The sequence below is a fragment of the Dermacentor andersoni genome, chromosome 1, assembly GCF_023375885.2.
Source record: "Dermacentor andersoni chromosome 1, qqDerAnde1_hic_scaffold, whole genome shotgun sequence".
NCBI lineage: Eukaryota > Metazoa > Arthropoda > Arachnida > Ixodida > Ixodidae > Dermacentor > Dermacentor andersoni.
This window is the reverse complement of record NC_092814.1, coordinates 33,470,489-33,481,554: the sequence shown is the minus strand read 5'-3', so window position 1 is coordinate 33,481,554 and position 11,066 is coordinate 33,470,489.

Sequence of the window (11,066 nt, the reverse complement as noted above, 5' to 3'; positions counted from 1 at the left end):
AACCACATAATTGATTATAAGGCGTTCCTGATAACACTGTGAAGCACATAGCGCTCCCCGCATACGTTTCACGGTAAAGATTACTCTTGCGCAAGCGCTGCCGCGGCGACGGCAGCTTGCGACGTGGGGAGTGCCGTCCCTAGTCTTTAGTATATAAAATAACCAGGCTAGCAATTGATTTCAATGTTCTTGCAGCACCGCTATGGGCGGCGGCGTGCTGTCAAAATTACCATTACTCCCATTAATCATCACTCTAAGTTATCATTACTACCAATACTCTAAAGCAATGAGGCATTGCATACCCCCCTCAGCAGTTGTAGTGATTTTCAACAGCTTCGCTGGACATCCACTTTCGCAGGGCCTGAATGGCGAGTCACTTTTTTACGCCAGGTGGCACGCCATGTAGCAGTTGCATAGTGTTGCGTACTCCAGGGTAACGTATCGTACTGCTGCCGAGAAGTAGCGACGCCTGCCTATCGAAGCTCAGCCGACGTTACTTATTGGGTAGCGTGGCGTTGTCGGTGGGCTGCAGGCATCCGGTAGACCATGGCGACCAAGCAAGTGCGAGACGATTTTTCTATTGCGAAACTTGCACGGTTTATTCAGAAGTTGGTGAAAGGAAATGAGAAGAGCATGTCGTGATCAAAAGTACATTTCGGAGCCCCTTAAATAGGCTCTCTATAATCGTGGGCGGGATCTTGCTTCCGTTGACATCACGTGACCGGCACAGAAAGAGGGCCCCTCCTCCTCTGGTTATACCGAGTCTGCTGCAAGGAGGAGGTCGTCACGCCTCCTGGAATTGTAGACGCCTGTCCGTCTCTTCTGCGCGTTGCGGGTTCGTGGAAGTTCTCCTGTAGTTTGTTCGAGAAAAGGGTCTCTCTAAACTCGCGCGCGTGAGTTTAGAGAGACCCTTCTGCACGTGGTGCGGGACGCCAACCATCGCAGAAGTCACGCCTCATTTCGACGAACAAGGTCGCGTGAGAGATCGTCGGTTGAAATTGCTTTCAACACGTGGTGCCAGGCGCCAACCCTAACAATAGGTAGTGGTACACGGTAGATAGAGAAGGTTTGAGGAAGAAAAAGAATATAAGTATACAGAAATGCTAGAATGAAAAACACATGTATAGCATACCTGATTAAATCAAGCAGGCTAATTAACAGTTTGTCACCGTCCCGTTTCAAAGGGAATGTCAAAAATCATCATCATCAGCAGCAGCATCGTATCCATTTGTCACGCGATGTGACATACATGCGGCGTAGCGTCGATACGTTCAAACTTTGCATTGCAGTTGCGTTGTCTTCCACCTGGTGTCCCGACATGTAGCAGTAGCATGCAGCAGTTGCATGCTGCATGTAGCTGAACCTGGTTAACTCAAGCAGGCTAGTGACTATTTGTGACCGCCCTGTTTCAAAGGGGATGCCAATAAATCATCATCAGCAGCAGCAACAACATCGTATCGTGCCGCGGTTCAAGGAATGTGACATGTGCTCCGCGTAGTCTGGAAACCTGCGTTTACTCTTCGGTACACATTATATGGCGCCTCCTCGCAAGTTCGGAACCGCTGCTGAAGAAGCGAATCGTAGAGCTTCGCGTGTAACGCCGGACTCAGCAGACCGCCATGCAGAGAGCAGCACAAGCCGCTGCTCGCCGTGGACGCCTGGTGGACAATTCAGATCGTTCTCATTAAAACGACGCGAAGAGACTTCGCTGCGAAGATCCTCTAGTGCGTGCTGCCGAAAATGTAGCTCCTAAGGAGTCGCTCCTCCAGCTCAACCTGTGACATTATTGCGTGCACATGTGCCGCGCAGGCCTGCGACTTTTCCATGGGGTGGCTGACGATAGGGATAGATCTATAAACTTTTTTGAAAACATCTGCATGTGAAAACGTCCGCACGTCGGAACAGTGCACGTTAACATTCTGCGAAACGGGGCGCGGATTAAGATAATTGGTGTTTTTTTTTAAGTTTTGTGGTGATTTCGTAAACACTTGCTGACAAAACGAACGAAAAAGCAATTTTGAACATATTTGCAGTCAAACTTGGATAAGGGCGCACTGTCCTCATTCGAAATACTGATGGCAGGGATTGGCTGCGGATTAATCACTCGGGGCGTGCGTGCGTGCGTGCGTGCGTGCGTGCGTGCACTGACTGAACACTTTGGTTGGCCGAGAGCTGTCAATAGGCACGTTCGTAGTATTTTCCCCAGAAGTTAAGCCACAATCAGACATACGCGTTGGAAAGCGTCTGCACGCACCACGATTATCACTTGATGTCGCGTAGCGCCTGACGGAGGAAGGGGGCACGCACCCAAACAGCGCAAAAGTTACCGCGCGTCGCCGCCCGTTTTGTCGCGACGACTCAGTCTTGCTATATTACCATGTTCATTGTAAACTAGCCTTCGCTCAACGGCCACGTTAAGCAATGTGTTAAAGATGGCAATAAATCACAATTAGATTTAACTTGAAATTCGTTTTTCTATTTCTGTAGGATATTGCAAGACTTCCGCCTATAACGGCTAAAGACTTTAGTGAATGCCACTACGACCGCAAACCACGCGTGGCACGCTGGTCACAATGCACGCAGCTTGCAAGCCGCGCGAAAAGTCGTTCCGGAAGTTACGTTGGCACCGTACACACGCGCCCAGACGCGGTGAGACTCGTGCGGAGGCGTTCCAACGCGTACGTCTGGTTGGGCGCTAACCACACGTATACACCGCGGCATCGGCGTCAGTTCGCGTCTCACGGAAGGGGGTTAATTCTGCTGGCCGCAACCACGACGGTTGACAGCTAGATGAACAAAGACCAGAAGGAGGGGGGAGGTGTGCGACCAAGAGGGGAGTGTGCACCGGAAAATCCCAAAAAGCTATGCTACCAGATGCATTAAAGACGTCCCGTTTTTCTCTAATTATTCTTAATATACTACTGAAATATTATCAAGCTATAACCGGACAATCTAAAAAACGCACAGCCTGTGTGCAACCTTACAAAATCCAGAAAAATTTCCAGTGATGCTGTTTCTGTATAGAGAAGTTGCAGTAGGAATATTAATTACCAGTAATATTAACACACACCTTAAAACTATGCCAAAACGCCCGTGTCCCGTGCATTGGGGTCACGTTAAAGATTCCCAGGTGGTCAACATTAATCCGGAGTCCCCCCACTACGGCGTGCCTCATAATCAAATCGTGGTTTTCGCACGTATAATACCACAGTTCATTCAAAACTTTGCCTGCATATTATTTTGCAAAATATGTACGTTTGAACCCCATTTCCTCCAAATTGAAAACCAGTGACATATCTCATTCTCCCAATACGCCTAAAACATTAGCATAACGCTTATGTAACGCTGTAATTAACCGACACGAATGAAACTGCACGCACATCTGACGTAACGTGCGCCATTTCTAAAGATATGCAAGTCTGTTGCCTATAGTTTAGTTGACCGAAGGAAATTGGGATGCCTGCTACGTGCCTCGTATTAAGCATGAAAATAAGGGAAAAAGGATTATTCACTAATTATCTGCAAAGCTCATGATTAGCTCAGAGAATGCCGAGTTGGTGCTGCGAGGAAGCGACGGCTAACTTCTTTCGCTATGCTGGGGCCCTATAACGTAAAACTATTCCAATATGTTTTTATTCCAATCTCCTGACGTCAAATTTGCGTAACCGCCGACTCAAGCATCGGGCGGTCACCCGCAGGGTTGTCAACAGACCAATCAAACGCTCTCCTCGTTCATAGGAGGTCACTTTTGTTTGCTTGAAAAACGAATAACATTGCCTACACTGAGCGGCTTGTCTTATCTACTTGGCTGAGAAGAGGCGAGCAACACGCTCAAGTGGAGAGGGATTCGATTAAGCCGAGCCACTGCACTGAAAATCGATAACCGGATGAAGAGGGTGGTGCCAGCGTCTGCGATTGGTCCGCTTTCCCTTACTTATCTTGCGGTGGCTGGTCGAAAATCGCGGCGGCATGTAACGGAAGCTTAAGAATGACGCTAAAACGGATCCTCAGCAAAAACGAGTTGGCAGAACGAGGTCGTAAACGTGCCGAAAGTGCTCGAAAACGTTACACGGCCGCGCAAAAGGTTTTATCACACGCAAATAAACCCATGCTCTCCGGTAGGTGCGAGTAGCCAGTGCCTGTGCGATCGGCGGCAGCCATCTTTTATTCCTTTGGGAATGGGGCAGCCTTCGGCTATTCAGAAGAAAATTCAGTTTTGTTCGGCATATTAATGCATTTTTAACGCGTACACGTCACTTTGACGCGGTGATTTTTTGCGGGTTTTGCAACCTCGCGTGACAGGCAGGTGAAGTGGGTGCAACCCGAAAACTATAATAAGCGCATGCCCACTGAAACAGTCATAGCTACTTTCGCTGGAATGAACCGCCCATCGGAAATCAAGGCATGGCCACTTATATACCGAGTTGAGCCTCTATCACCTCGCGTCCTTCAGTGCCTAAAGTGCTGGCGGTTTGGGCACTCGAACGAACAAGATCACCGACAGAGAAAAAATCTAGCTCTCTCATCAACTCCAAAGCAAAAAAGTACGTTAGAGAGACTCCGACTAAGAAGGACTTCTTAAAAGAGAACGTTTTAGACCAAGCAGTCTCTGCTGCTCGGATTTATTCACCATAGGAACTTTAACAGTAATTCAGTGGAACTGTCGTTCCATACTTTCGGCCGCAACAGATGTATTATATCTTATTTCTACATACTCTCCAGATATTATTATTTTACATGAAACTTGGCTTGCTGCTGGTCAATCTTTTCATCTAAAAAATTTTCGATGTTTTCGATTGGATCGCCCATCCCGAGGCGGTGGTTTAGTGTTGTTTGTCTCATCAAAAATCTGCCATAGAGCTACTATAGCATACCAGATAATGTCCCCAGACTGTGAAATCCTAGCACTGGATATAATACTACCTGCTTGCACACCTTTTTCTATAATTAACACGTACTTCCCCGCTGGAGTACAATATACCCGTTATCTAGATACCTCTATTGCTCGCAGTCAGAAGAACATCATACTAGTGGGAGATTTTAATTCTCATCATGCATCGTGGGGTTCCCGAACGGACACTTGTGGCAAACGCCTGTGGGATTGGGTCTTAATGAATCATTTCTCCTGCTTAAATTCGAGAGCACATACTTTCGTGCGTGGTCAGTCGCGATCTGCCCTAGATCTTACCTTTGCTACCCCGAGCATGACAGTCACCTCCTGGAAGACTGTAGATTCCGGAACTAACAGTGATCACCTTCCTATAATTTTTGAACTGCTTACTCCGTTAATTAGTTTAAATAATAATATGCGTACTTTTGTTAACTACGAAAAATTTAAAGATGCTTTAAAATCAGCTTTACAAGCCCAGGAGGGCATGGAGATGAATATTAAAGCAATGAGCCTATGTTCAATACTAAAACATTCATCAAAAAAAGCTAAATTTGCTGTGAAATCTTCTAAGGATGGATCATATTGTCCCTGGTGGAATTCTGAGTGCGAACGAGATTTTAGACGTAGAAAAGCTGCATGGAAAAAGCTTTTATACAACCAGTGTCCTGTTAATTGGGCTGATTATACATATATAGCTACCACATTTAAACGAACAGTCTCAAAAGCTAAGGAGGATTACGATTCCAGGCACTACACACACCTTTCGAAGTCTAGCAATAAAAAAGCCCTGTTTAAATTTCTTCGATCTCGCAAAGCTATACCGGCCCCCGTGAACGTCGAATCTGTCGTTCTATCAACAAAAGAATTATCAGAATCACTTGAGAAAATTGCTCAAGGACTTGCGCGACGTTTCACACATCAATTGCCGATAGGACTAAAGAAACCTCCCTTGGTAGACGACTTTGTAGCAGTAACAGCGACAGAGCTTGAAGGCATCATTAATTCTTTGCCGGCGTCAGCCCCCGGTCCAGATGAAATTACAACAGGAATGCTAAAAGTTTTATTTGATTATGTGCCTCAGGACCTACTAAACATAATAAATTTCTCTCTCAAGAATTCATGGGTTCCAAGAGAGTGGAGAGTAGCTAAAATTATCCCACTATTAAAGAAAAAATCATCCGGACTTGACTTAGAAAACATAAGACCAATTTCTCTTACCTCAAATGTGGTCAAATTAATATAAAGGGTTCTTCACGGCCGTATAACAAACTTTATGCAGGATGATAACCTTCTCAGTCCTTGTCAAATTGGATTTCGTACGGGCCACTCCATATGGTGCGGCCATGTAGATTTAGAGAGCCGCATTAAACTTGCTCGCCGCAAACGAGAGTACGCAGCTTTGGTGACTCTAGATTTAGCAAAAGCATACGACTCTGTAGAACTTTGCATTCTATTCGATAAGCTTCACTCTACGAATTTCCCAAAATATATAACCGCTTGGATCTGCGAATTTATAAGGGATAGAGAATTTTATTGTTACCAACACGGTATTTCGACGTCTAAACACAAGCAGACAAGAGGTGTACCACAGGGTTCCGTTCTTTCCCCTATATTATTTAACATTTTGCTAAGCACCATTCCTTTGTCTCCTGAAGTACATGTTTATGTTTATGTGGACGATATCGCATTTTTTTCTTCCGCAAGCAATATACATTCTCTACAACAGTCGTTGCAAAATTACTTAGGAATGCTGGAGACATGGCTAGAGAGATTAAGTATGTCATTAAATATTAGCAAAAGTGCGGTCTTAGTCTCCCCATTAACTGCACAAGTGCATATATCTTTGCAATACCGACAGGAAATCATTCCTCAAGTTGACGAAGTCAGGTACCTTGGTGTTATTTACGATGGCAAACTCACCTGGCGCAGTCACATTGAACATATTAAAACAAAGGCAGAACGAGCCGTAGCTATGCTTCGCCGGCTCAGCCACCGCCGCTCTGCACTACGCAGGGATACCTTACTGATTATTTATAAAATGTATGTTCGGCCCATATTAGAATTTGGCTGCGTAATAGTTTCCGGTGGCCCCGCCTACAAAATTAAACCTCTCATACTTTTAGAAAGAGAAGCTCTACGGTCATGCCTCGGGCTTCCTAGATTTGTTGCCAACGCTGTTTTATATCAGGAAGCCCATATACCCACCCTAGATTGCAGATTCCGCATGCTTACGGTTCAGACATATTTAAAAATTTATGAGTTTTCAAAAAGGCGTACGCAATATGCTTTTATCACTGAACCATCTGAGTTTTTTCAGGTATCGTGGTCAAGATTCCACAGCCCTCAGATATTTGTGCAAGCACAGTTACAACAATTGGATGTGTCCATACGCCAAGTTTGTCATTCAAATAATGACTTAACAGGCCTCAAAATTGAGTTCGAGGACATATTTCCGAATCATGCTAAACTGTTACCAAGGCGAGATTTAATTAATATCTTACACGACCACTTATACCAACTAACCACTGAAAATGTAATAGCCACTGACGCTTCTGTGTGCAATGAGAAGGCGGGAGTGGGGATCTTCTCTGAATCTCTACAATGGTCTTACTCGCTTCGCCTTCCCGATTTCACACCTATATTTCAAGCAGAATTATTAGCGATTATATTAGCGTTACGAAAACTTCCCCAAAACGACCCATTAGCTCTTATTGTGACCGACTCGCTATCTGTATGTGCAGCACTGACTGCATCTTTAGATACAAGAATTCAAAGAACCTTTCGTTCGACGGTACCTCCGTACTTACGGAAAGTATGTTTGCTTTGGGTACCGGGACATTATGGATTACACTTGAATGAAATGGCCGATTCACTCGCACGAGCATCCCTCAACGGCCCTATCATATCTGTTTTGCCGACATCAGCTTATGTCACCGCGGCTAGGTACAGAAATTTCGCTATATCCCAAAACTCTGCAACATCCATACTAACACCGTCTTCTGATTTCCACAATCTTGGCTTCCCATGGAATAATAATTGGTGTCCTTCAAGACAATTGGAAGTTTATTTTAGAAAATTGAGATGCCGTATACCTCCTCTAAATTTTTACTTACACAGGTCTGGTCTCGCTATGTCCCCTCTATGTTCTTTTTGCAGTGCACCTGAAACTATCGAACATTATTTTCTCTCCTGCCGCCGCTTTATAAGACAAAGAAAATTATTGGTACACTCATTCACCAAACTTGGGCTATCGCTAACCTCACCAACCATTCTTTCTTTTGGTGCGACCTCACTGGGATCAAGCCACAGGGATGCTTTTCTTGCAATTTACAATTTTATTAGAGATACGAAAAGAGTACCTTGCTGACTTTCTAAAATTATCAATGTTTTCTATTTGATTTATTTGCGTTATCTTATTTTATCAAAATTCTTCACAATATTTTATCACACGTCTAAATTACAGTTCTAGTCTCACGCTCCACAATTTAAATCTAGTTTGGCTTTACTTATAAGCATACGAAAAACCGCCTGCTTCTTGGCCAATCCCCCATAGTGGATATGCGCCACTGTCTGGGACACAAGACAAGACAAGACAAGAACGCCTAGATTGTCTACTGAATCGTCTTGGACTTTACTCACTTTAATTTATGCATCAAAATTATAGAATTCTAAATTCATTGTTTTAACACGCATGTAAAATCTGCCCGAGTCTTGGCGAATCCCTGTGAGTGGGTATGTGCCAGATACATTAAGGTCATCATCGTAACCATACCCGTGGTCTCTTTATTTTCCATGTTCCCGAATGTTATCCGACGTCAGTGGTCGTGCCAAGGTAACGACATCATCCTCCGGGGTGGGGGGATAAAAAGCCCAACCAAGTATTTGACCCTGGCCGTCCACCACTGGCTGCATCGAAGACAAGGGACCACACTGGCCCTTCCACTATCGTCCTTGAGTTCTCCGACAGCTCAACGGTTGAAGATCGAACAAGGATGTTACACTCTCCGCGGGTCGTCGCCTGAAGAGAAGGCTCAGGAGGACATCAACAGACACTGAATCGTTTCCCAGGCAGGACACTGGTAAGCAATCATTCACTGTTGCTTAGGTCCCTACCACAGCAACTGAGGATCGGATCGGATCGGAAAACATTTATTGGGCTCTAGAAAAGAGATCTTCCCGGCTTCAGACGGTCTCTTCCATCTTCTGATGGATTCTTCTGTCTGCAATCACAGGGTTGGTGCCCTAGTCCAAGGCTCCACTGAGTATGGCCAACCCGCGAGCTCGCTCTACTAGGCGCTTTTGGCCGTTCAAGCTTACGCTGGAAAGCATACTCTCCCACTGTTCCGCACTCGGGTTTTTAATTTTATAGATAGTTGGGGACTCAATATTTTGACAGGCCCATGATATGTGGTACAGATCTGGTTTCTCTCCGCACCATGGGCACTTAGCCTCATATTGTGTAGGGAAAATTTTATTCAGAAGGTTTAGATTCGGGAAAGTACCCGTCTGCAGTTGTCGCCATGCAACAGCATCCTCTCTGCTTAGATCCTTATCCGGGGGTGGGTACTTCAGTCTGACCCCTTTATAATAATTTAGGATATCTGAGTAGCCCATGGGTACTGACTCGGATTCCTCAAGGCTGGATGTGTCGGACGCCCGGTTGGTATGCCCTCGAGCTATCCTATCCGCCTCTTGGTTCCCTGTTATGCCAGTGTGCCCTGGTACCCAGATTATGGTATGCTGAACTTTGTTTCCCGGGTCGCATGAGCAGAGTATGTGGCGTGCTCTGCGCCCAATTCTGCCGTTTGTATAATTACGGCATGCTGCTTGAGAGTCTGTTATTATTGTTAGGGACCTGCCAGATCGATAGCCCTCCAGTGCTGCCAGAGCCACAGCTGCCTCTTCGGCCTCGACTACTGAGGATCTTAACACCCTGAACAGGCAACGCTTAACGGAGTATTTCGAACAAGTTGGTCCAGGCCAAGTCAGCGAGATTAGAATTAACGCACAAAGCGGCGACCTCTCAGAGCAACTACGGGCTGTCCAGAGGGCCTGCGACAGGGCGGAGGACCACGTTCTTCCGACCCCGACGTGGGTGCGGCCCGCGACCGCTACGGGGACGCCCTAAAAGGGAGGTACCCTAACGCCGGTTCCTCAGGACCATCAATAAAGTTCTTTGTTTGTCTGTCTGTCTGTCTGTCACTTTCAGTTCACAGCATCACGAGGTTCCACGTGGATCGGCTCCGCACAAGTTTTCACACCGGAAGGTAGAGTTAACTTCATGGCGTAGATTTCCTGGTGTATATTTTATTGCTTAATTGTGCTTTAAGTGTGAAATAATTTTCTCGCGTATTCTCAACTTTGCAGCATAAAAAAAAAGGATTGACTAACGTGTACTAAAAACATTTCAGTGGCGGAGGCAGTGATACGACGGTCAATTGCTATAGTGCTGTGCAGGATACGGTGGGGACGTAAAACAGCGCTTTAATGGCGCATTCGAACGGTAGTAGGAGCACCCCGGCAGCTCTAGAAAGGGCGTATGACAGCAGTTAAGCTCTATTGCCGAAATAAGCGCGACCTAATTGCTGAATGAAACCTTACTACCATTACTAGACCTATTTTGTTCTCGTAACACAAATTACAAACAGCGTTTCATGGCCTTTGAAGCGCGGCCGGGTGCTCTGAAACAATCCACGTGAAGATGCAATAAGAAAGTGAGACGAAGTGACGGGGCGGCTTTGCATTTGCAGCACCTGGGTAGTTTTCAAGGTACCGCGCAGCGTAAAGGTCTTGAGTGACGCTGAAATTCGATAGCGCTGCAGTGAAGCCCACTGAAGAAAAACCGAGGAAAAAATCATTTATTAGTATTAGAGTTGAAAAACACCAGTCCGAACCCCTCTGGTGAGAGCTTTGTAAAACAGTGCACGGCCGCATAAGAACTCATTCCGCCATAAAACCTCATACGTCATCATCATCATCATCACCACCACATAAGAATTGATTCAGCTCGGTAAAGGCTAAACTTTCAAATTTAGGACACCCATGGAATGGCGGTTTTGTTTGTTTGTTCTTTTTTGACGACTGATAGTACGAAGTCAATCAGGCTGACTTAAAGTGCAGATATGATGCTGGGAGTCTCGGTCCCTCAGTGTTGTTCTCCGAACGTGACGTTTGT